The following is a 24,284-nucleotide window of genomic DNA, read 5'->3' as shown; positions in this document are numbered from 1 at the left end:
TAAACTAGGTGTATATGAAGATAACCAGAATGTTCCCCATTGTGTTCTAATTTTAGACGTTTTGGTGCCAATTCACAAAGCCATGTGAGAGTATATAAAAGAGTACTAGTATAAAAGGTACTCCAAAATACCTTTGTGAATATGCCTCTTTGATAGTAATATAAGCATGTTTAAAATTTTTACAAGTGCATCAAGCAACAGGACTGGACTCAAGCCAGCCATAAAAAGGTACATGGTTATTTTAAAAACATTAGTTCATCGGGATTGAACAATCTTAATTTAAATACATCCAAATTCGATTTGTGTGTAGTGTATGAAACAAGTTTAATAGTACTTATCCGCTGTCTGAGTCAAGTCATATCATTAAACCTGGGAATGCACACGGGTTATTTTGATGACTGGGTAAAATTCTTATGCAGGAATGATATATGGCTGGTGCTAAATGCTTGATTGCCCATTGAAAGTGAACTTACTGAAGTCTCGATAAGTCTGAGACGTACACCTTTTTGTTATAATCTGAAGAAATTCTGAAATATGTTTGGGGGGAAAAGTAAAGTTTTAGTGCATGCTTTAAATACACACAAGAAAGACATTTCTGCTTGCCCTTTTTCCATCCCTTTTATTTAATCTCGCATGCACTGTTTCTAGTCATTTTGCTTTGTTGTGTTTCTTCGTTACCACCTCAGTTTTTTTGCAGTTTTAAACAGCGCTTTTATGGCCAAAGGGCATTAGACTGCTTTACATGTGCACCAAATTACATTACCCATTTTTTTTAGATGCAGGGAGCGTACGTGATTTTCCCATACTCACACATGATGTTAAACTGAGGCTGAGACCCAAACCTGAATACCCAGTTCCAAAATTGACAGATCTGGGCGTTAAGCCACATCTCCTCTCTCCTCCCTGTCATCCTTCCCTCAGCTTTTCCTCAGCATTCATGTATACATTGCATAAATACCAATGATAAAGTGCCAAATACTGAGACTTCTTCAAGCTTCAACCTTAAAAGAACATTTGTGAATAGTATGTTTAATTGCCACTATATGGGTATGGCCATATCAACAACCTTGCCTCGATCTGCTACGATTGTAACCTGGATGATTTCTGTCCCAATTTAGAGTTTGGCAAAGAGGGTATTTCTTAACAATGAGGATGAAGAATCCTCTACACCAAGCTGAATGTCCGCACCCTCATTTAGAGTTGAGTGGATCTTCGGTATGTCAACTACGGAGATTACTCTGCCTCTCTAGCATACATACACCCCTGACAACCTCCTAGAGTAAGGGTCATTGGACGTTCTGCTATTTGTCAGTCTGCCTTTTTTAGAGTGAGCAAACTACTGGCAAGTTGTCACTGTCTACCTGGTGGTAAGAGGCAGTGAAAACTGCAAAATGACCCCAACGCCATCAGAGAAAATTCTCAATGTTGAAAAGGTCATAGATTTTTTTTGTTTTATTATTTTCAAAATCTTCTTCAGGATTTTGTTTTCAGACATAAAAAAATATTGAACATTTGTTGTATAGCTCCGCCATGTTGACACAGCCACCTGTCAAACTTTCAATGCATTTCCAGGAATAGCTGTAATGTTAGTGTCTGGAAATGCAAGATATGTCCGCTGGACTGGTAGACATCTTTAAATCTGGTTGATGGAGTACCCTGGCCATGGCAGGAGTAAAGTACTCTGCCATGGCGACAGCACATACTCTGTCAGTCAAACTCTAAATCATGCCCTTATGTTCTAAATGCACTCTGAGTATTTAGGACATTTAAGCATATTGACTACAGGTCGTTTTACTTTTCCTCTCATTGTACATGTTTTTTTATATGTCAAGATATATTACTGTAATGAATTTCTATGTGATTGTGGTGCACCTGTAAATACTAAGGTTGTGTGAAATATTGTTTTACATAATTTTGTTGCAAAATTGTGTGACAAGTCTTGAAAGTTATGTGACCTTTAATGCCATTTATTTAGTTTTAATTTGCATGAATATTGAAGGTGCACTGGAAAATCATGTGAGATACAGGAAAGGGGACTGGATTGAGAAGAAAATGTCTTCCGTATGTCAGCTGAAACCAATTTTTCGGCTGAAAAAAGTCCTATTTTACAGGTCCAAAATTCGTGCAATTTTTAAGAAGGCAACATTTGTAACTTTCATAATTTTTGGCAGAGTAAAACATATTTCACAATGGTTTATTAATACGTGAAATCATTTGCACAATCTCAAACATGTGATTTGTCCAATAAGGCATAGGTCATTAGAAAAGCCCTCCCTCATATTCTGCAAGTTTTAGCAGTTATTTTTTTGTGCCACTTGTCAGTTACTGTTTATCAATATGCTGAAACATCCAGTTTTCAAATATTGTAAAAAGGACATCATCTGCAGCAAAGGACATTTAATGTCACTTCCTATGGTGTCATCAGAGTGAAAGACAAGCAGTGCTACTTCCGATACTTCCATGATTTTTATTAAAAAGCAAAAAAGGGATCACCCCAGAATCCAGTGGGCATATGCATATATGACTATTAGTTCAATCTTCGCTCACGATTTAAACTAAAATCCATCCCGCCAAATTAACACATTGGACAATTAAGTAGCTTTGAGTAAATGGAGAGACTGAGGAACACTGAATCTAGGCGAGCTGCTTCCTCCTTCCTCGCCATTTCGTTTGATGTAAAGAGGATTAGACATAATTGGGTGAAACATGCAGTTGCTATTGACAAGGTGAATTACATGTCTACTACTGTTGCAGCAGGTGTGCCCAATTTCTCGTATTAGACACATATTTTTAATTAAGCTACAACCGTTTGTGAGATCTATCTGAATTGCACCTTCAGGCCTTGCAATTTTGCCCAACACGCGTTTTTTTAACCATTAACCATCCTTTGTCACTTCCTCACAGATCTTCTATTATTCTAACTGTTTCTCAACTAACCTTAAACATGTGATGTTAGATCGGTTCTCACAAAACACAAAGTATAAAATAGAGTGGAGCTGAAATCGAAGAGGAAAGGGGGAAGGGCAGAGGTTTGTGGGAAAAAAACAAATAAATGAGTAATGCAAAAATTGCAAAAAAATTAGTTTTATCTGTATACCACACTGCCATACTGAGCCTTTTTTTTTAGCAAAACGTACATTTTGGAGACGTCCTGTAAGCTCTTTTAAAAGGAGTGTCTATTCGATAAATCAGCTGTTTCCAGGCCCAGTGAAAAGTCAACAAGGCCCAGTGTTGACAATGCGGCAATGGGTCTGGAAGCAGTTAAAATACTGTAAAATTGCGCTGTACTGGCCTTTAGGAAAACATAGCAGCAACTACCACGAGTCCACTGATCTTAGTAGTGCATCCATAACATGGGGCCTCGATAAAGCATGTGAGTCCAGGCATGTCGGCCTCTAGGCTCTCTTTTACTAATTTTGGGACATATTTATACTTTTTTAGCTCCGCATTTGCGCCATTTTTTGACGCAAAAGCGATGCAAACTTACAAAATACAACTATATTTTGTAAGTTTGCGCCACTTTTGCGTAAAAAAAATGACACAAATGAGGCGCTAAAACGTTTAAATATGGGCATTTGTGTTAATGAAGACAATATCAAACGAAGGGGAACTTTGCCTGAATGTTATGATATCATCATGTATGCCAGCTTTGATTCTCTGGAGCTACAGCGTGGCTCCATTTAAATGGAAATAAGATATGCCTGACTTATTTTTTTAATTGTGACCTGAATTGGGAGATACACTTTGATTGCTGTTTGTGGGTTTTCATAGGACTAAATAAATTGTTCTGTCGAAGTGTTTTTTTTCATATTCTGTTACTTACCGGGCCTTAACGCTGACCCCTGCTATTAATCTTAGTTGAATCTCATGGAATATTATGCAGTGTAATATAGGATCAAAGGCGATTTGATGGTGCATTAGTTTGCTACAGGTCAACAGACACTGACATAGGTTTATGAATAGCATGCTATTCTGCAGTGAGCTAGAACTGTATACGTTACCAAGGGCCTCATAAACAATGTCCCTGTAATCTTGATTAGGTAGATACTGAGAGTTACCAACACTATCAGGATTTCAAGATCCATGATTTTTAGGTGAAATACTGGGAAAACACATGCAGGATTCGATGCAGAAAAACCCATTGTAACAAGCTATTCCCTAAACCTTTACAGTGCAGACTAAATCATTCTCCCAGATTTACTTATTACCATAGTGTCAGTAATTGCAGAGGGGATTACATGAACGTTTCCATCCCACTTGCGATGGGCCCCCAAATTAGAGTCATGGTGCTAAACCCGACATTACAGACTGGTGAAGTGGTGGGTTATCTATGGAAATTGATCTTAAGGCCTTATGGGGCATCAGGTGATCTTTAATATCCAGGTGGTCCGAGGAAGTGACTGCTGAAGGCAGCGATACAAAATGGACAAAATACTTCAGGATCACCTAAAATGGGAATACCTCCAAAAGGGATGGAGTCACAATGGATCCAAGTCCTTAGGAGGAGTTTGACAGACAAGTTATAAATATATATTTTTTAAATCTACCTCAAAGAAGTTCGTGACAAGAACAATTGTGAAAGTTAATCAGTTCTGACTTAATTAATTTACCATAAACAGGATGCATTTTTAAACTATCATACGTAGTTAAGAGACCTGCTGAAGATTTCTTTGTGTACCCACTAATTTCAAGGGTACAATATAATTTAAGTAATTAGTAGTTAATGCATCTGCTGGAGAGATTTGAGTGTATCTAGTCAGGTGCTTCACTCATCAGACAACAGCATAGCGGGTTAATGTGCCTGCCACTTAGTGAAATACGTAATACACAAGTCGTAGATTTGTATATTATGTCGATAGCTCAGTGAGTTACTCCTTTTGTTACCGAATGCTTGTGTTACACGCAGGTGATACGTTATAATCTTTATAATTTAGCAAGGTGAGGTTTGAACTGGCATTTTTAGGAGTTGCATGCAGGCTGCAAGGCATGAGTTTACAAACTTTCAATTTTTTCCTCAAACTTTCGATAATCTAATGTTCTGAGAGGGTTCGTTTGTGTAGTAATAAAAAACTTACAAGTACAGACAACCCCAACCTCTATGTTCTATAAGTCTCACACACATTTTAAATCCTGACTTTTTTTTCTCCATTCCCGGAACCATTAACATATAATGCCTACAAGTATGGATGATCTGTGATTCCTACTCCTTGTAACCTTCATTTCTTTATGTAACCTTTGCTGTATACTGACTCACACACTTGTATCACTAATGTCTCTTCATAATATCTGCGGTCTGACACTATACATTGAGATGACTAGTGCTATAATAAAGAAATTAAATACAGAACATTGAATTAGTAGGTGCTATATAAATTGTTGCCAGTCTACTTATTCAGATGGACAGAACTGAAATTCTTAGGGTGTATGCATATCTCTTAGATGCAGGGGTTGGGAAAGTTAAACACATGCCTCCTGTGCATAGATCTTCTCTTAAGCACTTATAAAGAGATGAGTGCCTTTATTTCTTGTTGTATTGTGTAAATTAATTTGTGAAGTGCAAAAAGAAGAGTCTGTCCATAAGGACTATGGGCCAGATGTATCAAAGCTTTTTGCATTCCAAACGGTGCGAATGCCCGTTTGCGAATGCAAAAAGCCCTTTCAGAATGTATCAAAGGCATTTTGAATGCAATTTTAAGAAATCGCTAAAATAGTGATTCCTTAAAATTGAGACCCTGTTTAGAGAGTCGCAAATTGCGACTCTCTAAATAAGAAATCGCAAATAAGGAATTCTTATTTGCGATTTCTAAAGCACATGTATGAAGCAATTTCGTAATGCGAATTGGGCTTTAAGGAATCGCTATTACCACCAAGTTGAACTTGGTGGTAATCATGTGCAAATTTTAAAAATGCATTTAAAATGCATTTTTTAAATTTACATGTAAAGCACACATGCCCTTTTGGCTTGTGTGCACCTTACATGTTGTTAAAAAATGTTTTGGGGTGCAGCTTAGGGGGCCTTAGGCCCCCAGCACCCTGGACTTTGCATTTCCCCAAATTGCGAATTCCAGTTAGGAATTCGCAATTTGGGACATGCAAAATATTTGTGTCGGCCCATATTTGCGAATGGGGGCTGTATTGCAATTTGCGATTCGGTAATAGCATTTGCGATTTTTCAGAAATCGCTATTACCGAATCGCAAATATGATACATTGCATTTTGCGAATCAGAAATAGCGATTTCTTAAAAATCGCTATTTCTGAATCGCAAAAGGCTTTTTTCATACATCTGGCCCTTTATGCCTTCAACATAAAACCAAATATCATGAGCATGGCAAGGTTCTGGAGTGATCGAAACTTGGCGATCAGCTGCTTGGAGGCCTCAAGAAACAGGATATTACGCTAGTCAGGCCCTGAAATAATAACAGCCTGAGCAACCAATTTAGGGCTGTCAACGGGTAAGTATATCGAGATTTTTTTTAAAAAAAATCTTAAGCTGACAAGAGCAAGAAAATATAGTCTTGTTGGCCTAAGTGGAGAATGAAAGCTTGTCATTGAAGTAAAAAACGAGATTTTATACACCATTGATGGATAAGGAGAAGTACCCAGGCTCGAAGGCTACCAGCTGTCCGTCCAGACTGAACTTGAATACCCTAAATCTAAGACTTCATCCTCAGCAGTGTTCATTTTCAGACATTCCATTCCATCAAGTCAACAGCTGCAGTGAGTCACTGTATGAAAAAAAAACATATTGATCCTTAGGATTAGCGAATTGGATGGCAAACTGAGTGTCATCCATGCACATCCATAAAACGTCCTGAGGATCAGATAAGTTGTCCAAGAGGAACCACATGAACGTTAAAGAGAGTGGGACTCAATGAGTAGCACTGTGGAATCCCATGAGTCACTGAGTATGTTTTAGAGAAGAAGGTACCGATTGTGACCGCTTGAGTGCATGCATATAGCATTGGCATGTAGGTGTTAAGCACAACCTAGCTCTGAGCCAGTAAGGGACTGGAACAAAAAGAATGCTGATGGCCCTTTAAGTGAGGGATTCCTGTTGGGTCCAGCTCAAAGTGAAAAGAAGGCACCTTCCTCACCCCGCTCAGGAAACTGATTTCAATTTCAAGTGACAAAGTGTAGGCTCTGCTGAATGAGTCCGGGTGGCAGCAAATGACACCGGGATAACGTGAGCACATTTCATTGAGGCCAACCTGGATATGACTCAATGAGAGCAGCTGGATCTGAAATCTGACTTTAGCCCCCTTATTTCCTGCACCAGCTCTGGATGAGAGGCAGGGATGGAGAAAACACACCCATATGACTGAGCTGAAAAGTGGTGCTGGATAGGGAGGAGTATGGTACCTCAGTGGATTTGAGTTGTCAGTGAGTTTCTACTGGGTAGACACAATTTTATGTTTATAGTGTTTTGTGCCAGAAAACGACTGGTCGGTGTTGTTGAGTATATGGTAATTAATTGTACCAGCTCTGCTTAAATAGTTCGGGAATAGGCTATGTCACAGTTTCTTGTCTGATCTATAACACAACTGGCTCCGGTCACAGTCACACAGCACGGTGATCTTCATCATCAAGAAAATGTAATTCCTCACATCCACATCGTTTTTAATTTTATTCCATGGCATTCTTAAAAGTATCTCTTAATTTTTCAGTGTTACTTTAATAGTTTGTTTTTTATTTTGTCTGAAATTGCCTGAAAATCGTGTTGAGATTACGCTTTTACTTCATGCCCAGAAGTTGAGCAACTTCCCCGATGCGGTTATTTATTCTATCCGAAAATGCTTGAATTCACCGCGCCAAAATAAAGCTTCTAGATAAATAAATGCATTGTGCCTCATGATGTAATTTAGTGTCTGTATGATAACTATGGAAGTAGAGAGATGCCCAAATGTCAACGAGGGTACCAATGCTGAACAGTTTCTAGGCAGAGAACCCTCTCCATACGGAAGTTATACTAAAAGCCTAAGAGAACACACTGCCATGCCTTCCACAGAGAGGCAACATCCCAAGACGTCTCATGGGGTGGGAACGTTCCATTGAAGCCATTCCCCAGTTAGAACCCCCTGGCCCCCTTTCCCCTGGACCCTGCCCAGATTTAGTCAAGCACAATTCTGGTCTAAATCTTGTTTTTTTCCCACACTGGACATGTAATGGTCAAACATCTTTCATACATGCCTTCATGGAAATTCTGTCCAGGACGCGGAGCTCGGTGGGGAGCAAAACTGAGCAGTGTGGGTTGCCATAGGCCTTCCTCACCCGCCCTGACCACTGCCCCGCTGCTCCCATCGTTTGATAACAGGAGGCACAGAATTAGGTCGAAGTACAATAAACCCTGCCGCATTTAGGCCCCTACTTTAATGAATGTAAATATGATGGCATGTGTCACAATTTAAAAAGTTATCAGATTTGAAGAAAGGGTCAGCAAAGAAATTACTAGGTACCATTCCTGGCATTATCCCACTGAGTGCATGCATTACTGTCCTAATGGTCTGCAAGTCACAGACTCAATTCCTGCCAATGTTTACTCAGCTATTCATCTTTCTAAAGTCGTTAAATAAAGACCACCAATACGGTATTGGCTATAGTGAAACACAGTACCTGACAGCCTGTAGACAAATGTTTTCTTATATGTTGTACAAGAAATCCTTATTTTTATTCAGCTTTTGTATTTCTACTTTTTTTAAGATTAGTGGCTTTTAAGGTAGAAGTAGGTTGAATGCTAAATGCAGTTGTGGTAAATTAGCAATTAGGGATAGGCAGGTCGCGTGGCTCAGTACAATGTTGGATGCACCCACTGTTAGACCACATGAACAGAGGCTCAAATCCTGACCCATACACTCAGTCTTTCAAGCATCTGAGGTCGAGAAAACGATTGCTATCTAGTTGGGTAAGAATAAACATCTGTCATGTTTCATGACCACAACCCCCTCTCCCAGCCCGGGAGTGAACACGCAGTCTACAAATATGGCTGTTATATTATTAAATATCCGACCTAGACATCTGTTTTTTCAAATCTATTTTGGAGGGTTTTTTAAAGTGCTCTTTATTGCCTTTGGGATACTTCAGAGGGATCAGTGTTCATTTTGACAACAGAGTCTACTTCATGTAGAGGTCTGTAAGGGTAGAGGTTGATCAGGCATGGTAGGAATTTAGTCCCTGATGTCACGTTTGGCAGATGTGTGACATCTGTAAAAAATTCATGGCTGTCCTCTCAACCCTATTTAGAGCATATTGCAGGCCATGCGCTCTAAGTTGGGCAAGCGGGACATCCGTCACTTTCTGACAGACGCACTGCAAGCGCCTAACTCTAAATCGTGACCTGATAGTCCTGTTCCTTTGTAACATTACACGTTTCTATTATTTCACTGATGTTGTTGTGACTAAATATGACAACATGGGAGTAGATCTGCCAAATCCAATACATTTCACCGTGTAATCAGACAGGGAGAAAGGAGCAGAATCATGGACACTGGGAGTCTGAACAACCTGCACTGCCCCAACAGTCACACTGGTCCACCGGGAACTACCCCACAGCAAAACTGAATTTGTATGCGGCCACCTCCCATGTCCTAGAGAGGTTTTAAATAGAGCCCAGCTGAGCGGCAGTTTTCACGTCGGAGTTGAAAACCTATTATGTGCAAAGGTTTCCAACTCCCCATGTGTTAGAAGCTCTACACCGGGTGGCCATGTGGTAAGTGAGAAAATCGGGTGTTATTCGGCTGCCCCATGTGGGTTATCAGGTCTATGGATATCAAATGGTACTATTAATAAATCAGGATTGTTTTAAGGGTGTGCACGACATTGATTGCAGTGTTTTGTGCCTAACAGATGTCTTGCTCCCTGCTGGGACCGCCCCACATGGGCTCTTTCACCGCTCTTCCATTGACCAATACTTAGGGGCATATTTACAAGCCCCTTGCGCCTCCTTGCGCCACACTAGCGTCACTTTTTTTAACGCTAATGTGTCGTTAAGGAGACAATTTCCCCACGTCATATTTACAAAGTGGTGCAATGCATGCATTGCGCCACTTTGTAAACCTTTGCTTCACATTATACCTGTGCCAGGCATAATGTATGCAAGGGGGGCGTTCCCAGGCAGGTAGACCTAACAAAATGGCGCAGTGAAAATGAGCCATTTTTTATGTCATTTTTAATGTCTGCTCAGAGCAGGAGTTAAAATGAAGCACCCATAATCTCCTATGGAGCTCCTTGTGCTTTGCTGGACTAGCGTCAATGTTTTTGGCACTAGTGCACCAAAGCGCAACAACAGCACCAAAAATGTTGACACTATTGTGATATTGTGCTCCATGGTGCGCCGTACTGTAAATACGGCGCACCCATGGTGCCATTAGGAGGGTGCGAGAAAGTGGCGCATCAATGTTGATTCACCACTTTCTTGTAAATATGCCCCTTACTAACAGCTCGTAATACTTAGACCACAAAAATCTGCCTCAGGCCGGCATACCATCTTCTTAAGCTGTGGATTTTCAAGTAGATAAGGCTCACTAACAAACAGGAACAGACACAGGAAATAGACTTATTTATGGACGTGAGCCAACAGTTTTCCAGACTATGGTTGTTTGTGCAGATGCAGTCATCAGGGTCCTAAGATCAACTTTATCTTCGCACGCATTCCATAGCTATTACTGCCCAATCAGCTGAAATACCCTTGAAAATTCTCAACCCTGAGAAAGATAAGATAACATTGCGAGAAAAGCAAAAACAAAACCGGCGATGCAAACAGAAATAAGTGGGCGCACAGAAGATCCGGAAAAGAAGTTCATTTTATTCTAAATAAATTATAATTGTTACTGAAAGTCATGTTTCTTTAATTGTGCGGAATGCCAGAATCTAATCTGTCTTTATTGACTCCAAATTTCAGACGATATAGAAATTCAGGCGCAGGGTGATGAGGAAACTTGCCAGAGACCATACAATGTACTTTGTAGGAGGTGGGGTACTGGTTCTTGCAGGCCGGACAATGCCAGCGTTCACATATATGCAAAAGTGACACATTCACATTTATTAAATCTTAACGGTAATCATTGACTGAGTGGTGATCCTGAAAATCTGGCAATGATTCACTGTTATCGATAAGCCGTGGATGCTGAAGGAAGCTTGTGGAAGATTCAGAATCTGTCTGTGATTGAACATCAAAGCCACTGCACAAACTGCTGGTAATACATGTTTTATCTGTGTGTGTCATTCTCAGTTTACTTACTTGTTTTGTGCAGAGTTACTTCATGTCCCTCCAGGGGTCTTTTATTACAGGATCTCGACAGGTTTTGATAGCCAGTTATTTGGATCTGAGCTGATGTTGTAGGGATGATAATTGTGGACCATGAAGGAGTGGGCATGTGTCAGGCATCCTCCGAGTGGAGCGGGAAATACCGGTTGGAAATACCGGGTGCTCAGTATTGGCTTAGGTTGGGGGATGGGATCTTGTGGAAAGACTGGCAAAGTGTGCGACGCCCTTAGGAAGACCTTAGTCATGTCCGTGAAGGTCACACAAGCATAATGTGGGCTACACAAAAACCTGCCATATATCTACTCCACAGGGAAGAAATGGCCACACAATGTCAATAAATGTGAGGCGAAACAAGGAGGTTGGGCCTACTTCAGCAACCACAGCCTGTTCTGACTTATTGGTAGACATTATTATATCAGACAGGCATGATAGTCAATATTACAGTAGTTGTCATCATCATTAGTATATATATATTATTTTTCTAATGATAAAAAACGAGGGGCCTTTTAAAGTTGGTGGCTGTGTTATTTCACATCTTGGGTGCGTAGGTAAAGGTGGCCTGCCTTCTGGCCTTTGGAGAATTTCAAGCTCTACATATTGAGAAGAACTAATACTGCGGTTTCCCTTTGTACGTAGAATATTTTTCGTAGTCATATTTTCCGAAAAATAAGTAAGTATGCCACCAAGTCGAGTAATGTTGAAAAGCTTTGCTACAAGGACACCTGAACTTAGCACACTACTCACGCTGGTTTGGACCCACTCTGTCCCCAGGGCAGCCTTTGTTCAGTCTTAATGCATTCTTTTCACTACAAGAAAACATAATAGGTACAAAACATTTTGATAAAGCACAAAAACAAAATTATAAAATAGAGGTATTGTCTAAGTTAATATTTTACATTAAATAAGAGAACACATAGTTTCCAAGTTTAAAGCTCATGTGGGCTGAAGAGAGGGAGCCAACATTTTAAAGTATCAATCAAATACATAATACATTCTATACCATAACCAGTATACATAACATTACATGACACATTATACTAAAACTAATCATAACATAACAATATTTACACAATGTGATCCACAAATGAGGCTGTCATTGTGAAGGCAGACCTTCAAACTCTCATAGTGCCACAGTGTGGCACACAATATTGGCTCGTGAGTAGCCCATATCACCCGGTGTGTGCACCCAATTAACTTGAAACCCCTGCAGAAAGCAGGTCCATTCTAATTGTTTAGAGGGTCTGCACAGCCAATGTCATGAGAGGTGTGGTACCATTGAAGGACATCGCAGCAGCCTCAAAAATTGTGTTTGTTTTGTTGTGGGATGGGGAAGAAGTGCGTTAACCCCTTCGCTGCCATGCCTTTCCCCCCTCAGGTGCCAGGCCTTTTTTTGGCTATTTGGAGTAGTTTGCGCTTAGATCCTTATAACTTTTTTGTCCACATAAGCTACCCACGCCAAATTTGCGTCCTTTTTTTCCAACATCCAAGGGATTCTAGAGATACCCAGAGTTTGTGGATTCCCCAGGAGGAGACACAGAAATTAGCCAAAATACAGCAACATTTTTTTTTTTTTTTTTTAAATGGGAAAAAAGGGCTGCAGAAGAAGGCTTGTGTTTTATTCCATGAAAATGGCATCAACAAAGGGAGACTTGAATCATGAAACCACATTGTTCAACACTTGCCATTTTACTGGGACATACCCCATTTTTACTATATTTTGTGCTTTTAGCCTCCTTCAAGTTAGTGACAGAAATGGGTGTGAAACCAATGTTGGATCCCAGAAAGCTAAACATTTCTGAAAAGTAGACAAAATCCTGAATTCAGCAAGGGGTCACTTGTGTAGATTCTACAAGGCTTTTCTACAGAAAAGAACAGCTGAAATAAAAAAAGATTGAAATTGAGGTAAAAAAACAGCCATTTTCCTTCACGTTTTACTCTGTAACTTTTTCCTGCGATGTCAGATTTTCAAAAGCAATATACCGTTGCGTCTGCTGGACTTTTGTGGTTGCGGTATTTATAGGGCTTGTAGGTTCATCAAGAACCCTAGATACCCAGAGCCAATAAATTAATTGCAGCTTGCAATGGGTTTTCATTGTATACTGGCTATACAGCAAATCATTTGCTGAAATATAAAGAGTGTAAATAGGTATCAAGGAACCCTTTGTATTTCAAAAATGGGCACAAGATAAGGTGTTGAGAAGCAGTGGTTATTAGCACATCTATGAATTCCGGGGTCCCCATATTAGCATGTGAATTACAGGGCATTTTTCAAATAGATGTCTTTTTTACACACTCTCTTACATTTGGAAGAAAAATTGTAGAGAAAGACAAGGGGCAATAACACTTGTTCTTCTATTCAGTCTCCCGATACAAATGGTATCTCAGTTGTGTGGGTAGGCCTAGTGCCTGCGACAGGCAACGCAATATGGGCACATTACATTTTTACATTGAAATCTGATGTGTTTTTTGCAAAATGCCTAGCTATGGCTTTTGGTCTCTAGCTCAACTGGCACCTGTGGAAACCTTTCAAACCTGTGCATTTTTTAAAACTAGACACCTAGGAGTATCCAAAATGGGGTGACGTGGGGCTCTCACCAGGTTCTGTTACCCAGAATCCTTTGTAAACCTCAAAATGTGGCAAAAAAACACTTTCCCCTCATATTTGGGTGACAGAAAGTTCTGGAATCTGAGAGGAGCCACAAATTTCCTTCCACCAAGCATTCCCCCAAGTCTCCCGATAGAAATGGTACCTCACTTGTGTGTGTAGACCTAGTGCCTGTGACAGGAAATGCCACAGAACACACCATGGACACATCACATTTTCCCAAAGGAAACAGACCTGTTTTTTGCAAAGTGCCTAACTATGGATTTTGGCCTCTAACTCAGCCGGCACATAGGGAAACCTACCAAACTTGTGCATTTTTTAAAACTAGACACATAGGGGAATCCAAGATGGGGTGACTTGTGGGGCTCTCACCAGGCTCTGTTCCCCAGAATCCTTTGCAAACCTCAAAATTTGGCAAAATAATAACACTTTTTCCTCACTTTTCGGTGATAGAAAGTTCTGGAATCTAAGAGGAGCCACACATTTTTTCTTCCACCCAACATTCCTCCAAGTCTTCTGATAAAAATGGTACCTCACTTGTATGGGAAGGCCTAGTGCCCATGAAAGTAAATGCCCCAAAACACAACATGGACACATCACATTTTCCCAAAGAAAACAGACCTGTTTTTTGCAAAGTGCCTAGTTGTGGATTTTGGCCTCTAGCTCAGCTGGCACGTAGGAAAACCTACCAAACCTGTGCACTTTTTAAAACTAGAAAACTAGCGAAATCCAAGATGGGGTGACTTGTGGGGCTCTCACTAGGTTCTGTTACCCAGAATCCTTTGCAAACCTCAAAATATGGCAAAAAAGCACTTTTTCCTCAGATTTTGGTGATAGAAAGCTCTGGAATATGAGAGAAGCCTCACATTTCATTCCACCAAGTCTCCCGATAAAAAATGGAACCTCACTTGTGTGGGTAGGCCTAGTGCCCGCGAAAGGAAAGGCCCCGAAACACTATGTGGACATATCAAAATTATCAAATACAAAACTACCTGTTTTTGCGGGAGGGTGTTATCTGCGTTCTTGGTCCTGGGCTTAGCAGCCATATAGGAAAAACTACCAAACGCAAACATTTTTGAAAACTAGACACCCGAGCGAGTCCAGTGAGGTGTGACTTGCATGGATCCCCCAGGGTTTTCTTGCCCAGAATCCTCAGCGGACCTTAAAGTTAGCTAAAAAATCTAATTTTTCCCACATTTCTGTGTTGGATCACTGCACCGGGACAAATTTCCTACCATCCAACATTCCCCTCAGTCTCCCAGTAGAAATGATAACTCACTTGTGTAGGTGGACCAAGTGCCTGTGACAGGGAAGAGCCAAAAATATGTCGAAACTGAGGGGGAACCAAAGGGGGTCCAAAAGGGCAGTTTAAAAAAAAACATTTTTAGGCTGACAAGTGGAGCAGAATTTTTATCGGCATAGATGCGACAATGCTGGGTGGTAGGAATTTTGTGGATTTCTGCAGATTCCGGAAGGTTCCATCACAAAAATGTGGGGAAAATGTGTGATTTCCAGCAAGTTGGAGATTTGCAGGGCATTGTGGGTAAGAAATTGGTGTGGGGGGCATGTGAAGCACACCACCATGGACTCACACAGATGTTTAGTTTTCAGTTGTGTCTAAGTCTGGTAGATTTTTCTACATGGCAGCGTCCCAAAGTCCAAAAAGTGCATCCCTCACCATTCCAAGTGGGATGATTATGAGAGTTAGACAGGCTCTCATGGCCCAAATGTAAAACCACAACCCAAAATAATCAAATATCCTCTTGCTTGCTGTGGGATAAGAAGTTTTAGTGTGCAGGGGGGGAAAGGTGAAAGACTGTTACCCTCTTCAGTTGGGATGGGGGCATTACCATGCCCATACTGGTTGGTAGCCACCACCCCAGTATTTCCTTTTTTTTTTTGTTCCCTGACATCTAGTCGGCTTTCATCCCCCTGGGGAGTGGATCGGGAGTAATTGCCCCATCTGCTTAATGGTTGGCAGAACAACTTATGCCCCATTTATTTGAGGTGAGGGTATGACCCTTTTTTCTTGAAAAAAAAATCTTCCCTCGTCCCTGGTGAGCTTTCTGCCCCCCTTGGGGGCAGATAGACCTTCTAAAAATAGGCTGATCTGCCCCCAAGGGGGGTAGATATGGCCAACAGTAATGTGCCCCCAAGGGGAGCGACCCTTGCCCAAAGGGCTACCCCCAAAGAAAACAAAACACACACATAAACACACAACAATCCCTGGTGCCTAAGTGGTTTCTGCCCCCACTGCGGGGGCAGATTGGCCAAATAGAAATAGGCCAATCTGCCCCCATGGAGGGTAAAAATGGCCTAAAATAAATTCCCCCCGAGGGGCCTAAGGGGTCGCTCCCACTGTGTGAAATTGGCGCAAAAAAAAGCCCTAGTGCCTAGTGGTTTCTGCCCCACTTTGGGCAGATCGGCTTAATAAAAATAGGCCAATCTGCCCCCTAGGGGGGCAGAAATAGCTTAAAATAAATTCCTTCCCCCTCGGGAAGCGACCCTTGCCCAAGGGGTCGCTCCCCCTTATGTGAAACTGACCTACAAAAAAAAAAAAAATGGTGTCTAGTAGTTTCTGCATCCCTTGGAGCAGATAGGCCTAATAAAAATAGGCCGAAATTGCCTAAGGGGTCGCTCCCCACAAGTAAAAAAATAAAAATAACCATTCAAAAACAATCCCTTGTGTCTAGAGGTTTCTGCCCCCCTGGGGGCAGATCGGCCTAATTAAAAAAGACTCAGACTATACTGGACATGAAGCCTCCACCATCTCCCCTGTCTAAAAGTCCCGCCACTTGGCGCTTTCTGACACTGAGATTTTTTCACAAGTTGGCAGGTCTGTGATGGTAGAGATGATTTTATGAAGTGTAGAAAACGGGGAACCGAGATGGCAGCGAATGAGGCCCCTCCTACTTGGATTTGATTTTTTTAATCTTAAATACTTCTTTTTTATTGGAAGCTGATATCAAATGCCTTGGGATTACTTTTAACTTAGCAGAGCAAGAAAACAGAGAAAGTGGAATCAAGGAAGGGAGAGGAAAGTACAGGAAGGAAAGAAGCTGGTCGGTGAGGAGCTGGCACAGAAAGAGGGAAGTTACAGAAGAGAGGTGATGGGCAGCATAATGGAAGGAAAAGCAGTGTTTCACCTTCAAAAAATGGGGGGCTGCGAATTCATTGCTAGACTTTGCGGGTCTTTTTTCCCAGGCACTTAGCCAGCTGCATGTTTAATTTGCCTGTCTGTGCCAGCTGCTAGTCCTGTCAGTGCAGAAACAAAAATTACAGCATAAAACCCTTCATTTCATCTCGTTCACCTATAATCCAAGATTCCAAACAGCAAGGCCACTTAACAAACCTTTTTTTCAATAAGCACTTCATTTCTGGGGCCCTGAAATGTGCACACAATTTTCCAAGGAAGCACTGTGGGTATTGAGATGCAAAACATCCACCAATTTCACACAAGATTGGCAAAAGGACAACTATTGTCATCTATTAAGTTGTCATTTTTATTTAGCAGACTTCATGGCCTGCGATTTTTCATAAACAAGCACAGGCTCCCTGGTACCAAAATAATGTCACATTATTTCTCACACATTATCAAGCACACTCACACTTAAACACAATCCTATACAATGTCACACAATGAAAGGCTATAACAAACAAGAGGGTCCTGAAGAAGCGTCGCCGGATCTTTTTTGACCCATTAGACGTGAAACATGTTGACCCCTTAGGGGCGGTGAAAGTTCTTCCCCTTCCCTCTACATCATTGACCATTTAGCGAGGGTATTAGGTAATGTCCTTCCTTCGTTTGATTTATATTGAGAGAGTGGTTGAGCATTACTACTATCAACACACTCCACTGGTTTTTAACCTTGGCCCTAACCCTTGCTGACTCAATAAAATTTATGACAATAAGCTTGGTTTTGAGCCAATTTTAACTTTCCCCTGCTCTCCTTTCTTTGGTAAGGCACTTAAGGAGTGAATTAAGATCTCCGTCAACGAGCCCCCTCCACAGACATTGCAGCGCTGGTATGACGAGGAGCATGCCCAATGATGAAGAATGACATCTATTAAGATGTGTGGGGGCATCTGCACCTAACATTTGGATTGCCCTGTGCTTTTCTGGAACAGTGTACTTTAAACTTTTATACACAATCAAAGGCTAACACACTCGTGCAATTTCTCCCACACATGCAACTAAGCCACACAAAATGTTTTCCACATTTACTTAGCATCTTCACACAAATACATTCTTTAACACACAGGTGCACATTCCTTCCACACAAATAATGTCACACAAACAGCCTCACTCACATAAACAACATAATTTCTTTCACACCTATCACACTTTGCCTCTCACACACAGGCCTCTACACTCATAATTCCATCAGACTACATCGTCCACACATCCCCAAGCATTCTCACATATATGCACACTCACTCACACATACAAACTCTTGTCTCACAAACCCAGGGGCAATGGTGAACAGATTTTGAAGACAAAAAAGGGGAAGTTACACAAACATAAAAGTAGGACTACAATTTCACATCGAATGAGGGGCACAGAATGACTTAGATGACAATACAAAGCAAATAAATTAAGTGAACTTTTACACAAAGTAACATCTATGCTAAATTGATTTCTGAAAAGGCTGGTGACAAATCATGCAGTGGCACACATAAAACTGTGCCTCCCTTTGAGTTCAGGCGACCCTCTCTAAATAAAAGACGGGACATTTGATGAATTTAGCTAAATCTGCAGGGACAGATGAAGAAAAACTGGGACTGTCCCGCAAATCTGGGACATCTGATCTAGCTTACACAGGCATATAGTCTCACACACTCTCACATACTTTTTGTTTCTCACACACACAAACACAAACATAGCATTGTCACACAAACACATTGTCCCACACAGCAGTGTAGCTATATTTTAAAAACCAAAACCAAACCCACATCCACAAAGAAGGGAAGGATCCCTTAAAGGTAAACAATTACAGACCCATTTCCCTTTAAAACATTGACTGCAAAATTTATGCAAACATTTGGACGACTAGACGAGAAAGAACGGTTCCATCTCTCATCCACCTATCACAAACTGGTTTTGTTATAGGCAGACATGATTCAGACATTGTTACACTCTTCTGCCACATCATTGGAAAAGCCAAAACTATAACTTCACCCACAATTGCCAAGGCCTTGGATGAAGAAAAAGCCTTCAATAAGGTCTCCTGGCCTTTTCTACATGCAGTCATGTACAAATTCAGCCTAGGAGACATCTTCATCTGTCAGGTTTTTGCACTTACTCACATACCTCTGCGTGTATTAGAGTTAATGGATTCCTCTCATGTAAAATAAACCTAGCACAAGATACAAGGCATGGCTGCCCTCTTCCCCATACTTTATCTTTTGGCTATTGAACTTCTTCTGCTTTCTATCAAATCCAACACACATATTGGGAGTGTATCCATTGGAGACACTCCCTACAAAAAAGGTGCATATGCATATAATGTATTCATTTACTTTCAATAGGGTGAAAAGGCCATATCTGCAATCCTCAATGAAATCGATTGTTACGCACAAGTATCAGGCTACGCCTTAAACCTAGGAAAAAAATAAATCTTCCCACTGAACAACCTAACCCTACCATCCATTGTAAACAACAATACACTCCACTGGCAATCCTGCAGATTAAATACTTAGACACATTTCAAAAGTAATCTGGAAGATACAAGTAAAACAAACAAACACTATCTTCTTTAAAAAAGAAAAACAGGACACTCTTTCAGCTATGTCGTCAAAATTCATGACTTGGTGGGGGCCGGTGGAATGCAACATGATGATTGCTCTTCAACTAAATCTTTTTACTTCTATGCTCGCCATACAGCTAGCTACCAACTTCTCCAATAATATTGATTCCATAATTTACAAATTCCTCTAGAAAGGGAAAAGGCACAGAATTGCTTTAAAAAAATTAAAACTAAATAAACAGTCAGGGCCTGAATATCCCACACTTTTACAAATACCAACTTGCCTTTCTGATCAATTAAGCCACTTGGTGGATTAATACCCAATCACAAGACACACCAGGGTACTCATTATAGAATCCCTAACTAAACCATATTCCTTAATTTCAATATTAACCATAAAATAATTCCCACTACAACATTCTCACACCATCCCTAAGGACACCATCTCGGTTCTTAAATTACTCGATTAAACCCTAACACAAAAAAATCCCTGTGGAACAATCCTAAAATTAAAACTAAAGGGACATCTTGGTCATCAGACAAAATCTTAAGGATCAAGGACTTTGGCCTATCAACTTATCCAAAAACATTTGCAGAACTACAAGACTACCACAATTTAGAAAACATTGAATTCTACAACTTTCTTAAACAAAAGGTTGCAATGAAAAGGTGTCTTACCACACAAATCAGACCTAATCGCACTTCTCTTTAAATTATCTAACATGCCTCAAGCAGCAGTCCAAATATTTAAAACTCTAAACTCCTCCAACATCACGAGAAAATCTCTTCCAAAACCTAAATTAAATGGATATAATTCAACACTGATCCAACTCTTTCAACCCTGAAAGAAGAATCCTTAGAAAAAGGTTGGGACTTATGCTCTCAAAAACGAAATCACTCCCACTCTTTCACAACACAAATATTGGATACTACCTAAAGTGTACTGGACTCCTGGGAAACTCTAAAGACTCAGACAAATGTTGGAACTGCCAAGATGCACCAGGCACCCTCAGCCACATGCTATTCCACTGCAAAAAGATTTGCTCTTTTTGGGACAAGGTTCAAAAGGTAATTAATACTACTTTCAACACTGAGATCTCCCTGAACCTCTCACACTGACCCATCCCCTAAAACTAAACTCATCAGACATGAAGCTCACGGACCTCCTACTAACGATAGGTATAAAAAATATACTTTGTGAATTGAAATAATTCCATAACCTATCCCACTACACTTGGTAGGTGTGGGTTTGCTTTACACATAGCGCAGACAATACACTCACTAACAATAACTTAAACAGCCAGACATCACAGAGGTTATGGAATAAATTAGACCTATACATACAAAAAATGAAGCCTCCGAGGTTTAGCACACAACATTCCCCCGCTTCCAATATTGGGCTAACCAGCATTCCACTTCTCCATCTATCTATCTCTTCTTTTCGAGAAACAGTACTAACATCCAGCACAACATCATTGCCATTGCACTACTATTGACATCGCTCTTCTCTCCTTATTTCTCTCTTGTATCCCTCTTTCTTCCCTGGGCTTTTTTTGTTCTCTTCATCTTTCTCTTCCAGGGTCTACAATCATAAATGTCTCATAACCCACATTTGTGCTATCAATCTGTTTACTCATCTGATTAAAATGTGTTCCACTCATGGATATATTCATAGTCTGAAAGCATTTCTCTCATTACAAATGATCTATCATCTCGTCTTTTCATTTCGTACCCCTTAAAACTAATAAGATATTTTGAATTAAAAAAAATGAAACCAAGACATTTCACAAACACAAAAGCAGGACTACAATTTTATATTGACTGAAACAAAAATACACAATTGGCCAAACTCATCAACACAGAACATACTGACAATGTGGCACAAAGGGGAATTAAATGCGTTTCTATATACACTCTGACATAACTAAATTGCTTTGCGCAAGGAGCTACTGACTAATTCTGCACTGGAACACCTAAAAGCTTACTTCCCTCTGTGTTTGTGACAGCTGCTACATTAACTGACATTTTCAGGTTTAAACCATGAAAAACCAGGAGTGTCTTGGCAATCTTGGGATACCCCGTCTCTTACATTCTCTCACACACTTTCTCACATGCATAAAACACTGTTAGACAAAAACACTCTCACTCTACCTCACACACACACACACACACACACACAGGCATACACACAGAGTCTCTCTCGCAGCAGCAAAGGAAGCAATGGTGCAGTTCGCACTACGTAATTGCCACCATCATCATCTCCCTTTCACTCTTCCTCTCAAGGCTGCTATTTATCTACGTGCAGGATGCTCTTTGCTCAGCCAGATGTATGTAATTGAGGCAACAAAAAAACTTGTGGAAACGTGTTCAAGAGAATCGTTTCCCTCAAATCCGTTTTGACAACATTTTCAAAATTATTGTAAATCCCAAATTGTAACTGCCTTTTATCTTAAAGACCTGCCTTCAGCCTTTTTTTTCAGAATGTTATATTTCATGAATATGGAGAACCGTCAGTCTTGTATCATCAGGCTGGTAGTCACCATTTTGTTTTTTCACCACTGAAGCCTCCACTTATAGTCGATATTTTCTTCTGTGTCACAGCAAAGTCTCAGAGGGCACGTACAACATTTCATTGCGGGTGTTGGGTTTATGAGTGTGCAAAAGCTATAATTATTTCTAGAAAGCTAGTAAAAATTAAGGGTAAATATGCAAATATGTGTTTAGCGCAAAATATACAATAGCTTTGTGGTGAGCCCTTTGGGTTGCTCATCATGTAAAAATTCACAAAAGATACCAAAGGAATACTGGTTCCAACACAAAATATTCTCAGGAGGATATTTCCTGCTAGAACCACACTCCAACGAGTACAACTGGATACTGTGAAATGTCATTAATTTAGCAGATTTCGTGATTGAAACATCACAACATTTCAGCATTTCATGAGTAACACAATTTGGCCCAGCCTGAGGAGTTACTTTGCATAATGTTTCACTGACTATGCACTCTCATGAAAATCCGCTATCTCTCTGTCTCGCACATGTCCTATTCCTGTCTGTCCAAAAATATGGCTAATTAAAAACCCAATGATTTTGGCGGCTGCTCAAGGACTTCTCTCCTTCCAAAGGCATACTGGTTTGCTTTCACCAAGCAGGATGGAAGATGATTTTTTAAGTGTACTGTGGTATAGTAAACCTTGTACTGTCAAACTTGTGGAATTCAAATGTAATAGCACTCCGACTAAAATTAACATGCCTTATTGAGCTATGGTTATCTTTAGGAAACCTAGGCAGTTTGATAAAAAACCTATGTTTTTCTGGCATTCTTATAATGAATTAGAGCAAAAGATATATTTATCACTACTGACAATCTTTATTGGTGACTCCTTTTAAATACCGAAAGTATATTAAATATTACTATAAAATGAGTCATTAAAATATGAAATAAAATACAGAATTACTAACTGGAAACTTTGAAGAAGGCTGAATGTTCACAGATGCTAATTAAACGCTCCAACACATTTTCAGTTGCAGATGCAGCATTCTGTAAAATTATTGTGAAGGAATTCATTGTGATCAGACATTATTTAAGCGTCATGAGGGTAGCAATTGGCTAGGTTAGGTTGATGCTTGCCTCTTCTGTGAACGTCTTTATAATCAGAGGCTGTACATTCAAACGGGCCTAGGGGCAGTCTAAGAGTGGTTACCGTCAAGTAATGCACTCAGTCTTCGTGGGACATTCAGGTTCTCAGTGTAAAGAAGTACTTGCTACTAGCGCACTCTTCATGGAGCGAGCCTGAAAGACTCATTATCACTAAGGGGCGTGGTTTACACAGGAGTGTGATAATGTGTGTCTGCAGCGCCGGCTTTAGGGCGATGCGAGTGGTGCAGCCGCATAGGGTGCTGACCTGAATTAGGGGGCATGGACCTCAGGGGGGCGCTGTGTTTAACAATAACTTAGAAACTTGCGATTTAAACGCACCTGCTGAAAAATCCCTTGTGCGTCCAGCCTTCAGGAAGCAGTTAAAAAATCAAGATACCTCTTGTGGTTAATGTTCCTGCTATTGAGAGTGATGAGAGTTTTGTCTGGCGGCAGATTTGCCTCGCCATAAAGTAGTGTAGAGGGGTAATATGTCTGCTGCAAAGAACAGAACTATATTTTATGTGGACAGCTTAGTGGATTAGTAAAGCCAGCCTTTACAAGCACTTTAAAACAAATGAATGCATGTGAAGGGGGGCTATGGAGAGATGAGGGGCACATTTGCCAGATGGCAAAGAGCGAATCCGAGGAGGTGGTCGTGGGGTGGAGGGACGCCAAAAAAGTCTGTCACACAGGACGCCACCACTGCTGAAGCAAGCCCTGTGTGTCTGTGCAACATCCTCCTGCCTATCTTGCCTAACTGGGTACATGGTGCCGGCTCTTTGTCCTTGCGTGTGCAAACACCTACACCAGTATGTAGTATGAGCTCAGAATTAAAAAAAATGTAACCTGATAAAAAACCAAGAAGCCCTAGAAAAGGAATGGTAATGACTCATGTATACGAAATAGTGCGAACAACCCCAAAAACAACCTCCTCAACATAACTCTGTAGTGACACCGAAGACAAAATTAGTTCACTTAGGCGGACATGGCACACTGTGAGTACGACTCACAACACAATGAGTACTAACAGT

General features: G+C 40.6%; 1 long non-coding RNA gene across 1 annotated transcript in view; it reads right to left on the bottom strand.

Annotated features, from left to right (window-relative positions):
• The window catches only part of LOC138292704 (uncharacterized), a 195,304-nt gene that overhangs the window by 70,837 nt on the left and 100,183 nt on the right, over positions 1-24,284 (bottom strand). Inside the window, exon 3 of the long non-coding RNA XR_011202763.1 lies at positions 12,007-12,068. This is a non-coding gene — a long non-coding RNA (uncharacterized lncRNA). The remainder of the gene's footprint in view (positions 1-12,006; positions 12,069-24,284) is intronic.

Source organism: Pleurodeles waltl, chromosome 4_2 (genome assembly GCF_031143425.1).
Source record: "Pleurodeles waltl isolate 20211129_DDA chromosome 4_2, aPleWal1.hap1.20221129, whole genome shotgun sequence".
Taxonomy (NCBI): Eukaryota; Metazoa; Chordata; class Amphibia; order Caudata; family Salamandridae; genus Pleurodeles; species Pleurodeles waltl.
Note: the sequence above shows the minus strand (reverse complement) of the source record. Positions and strands in the feature narration are given on the sequence as shown.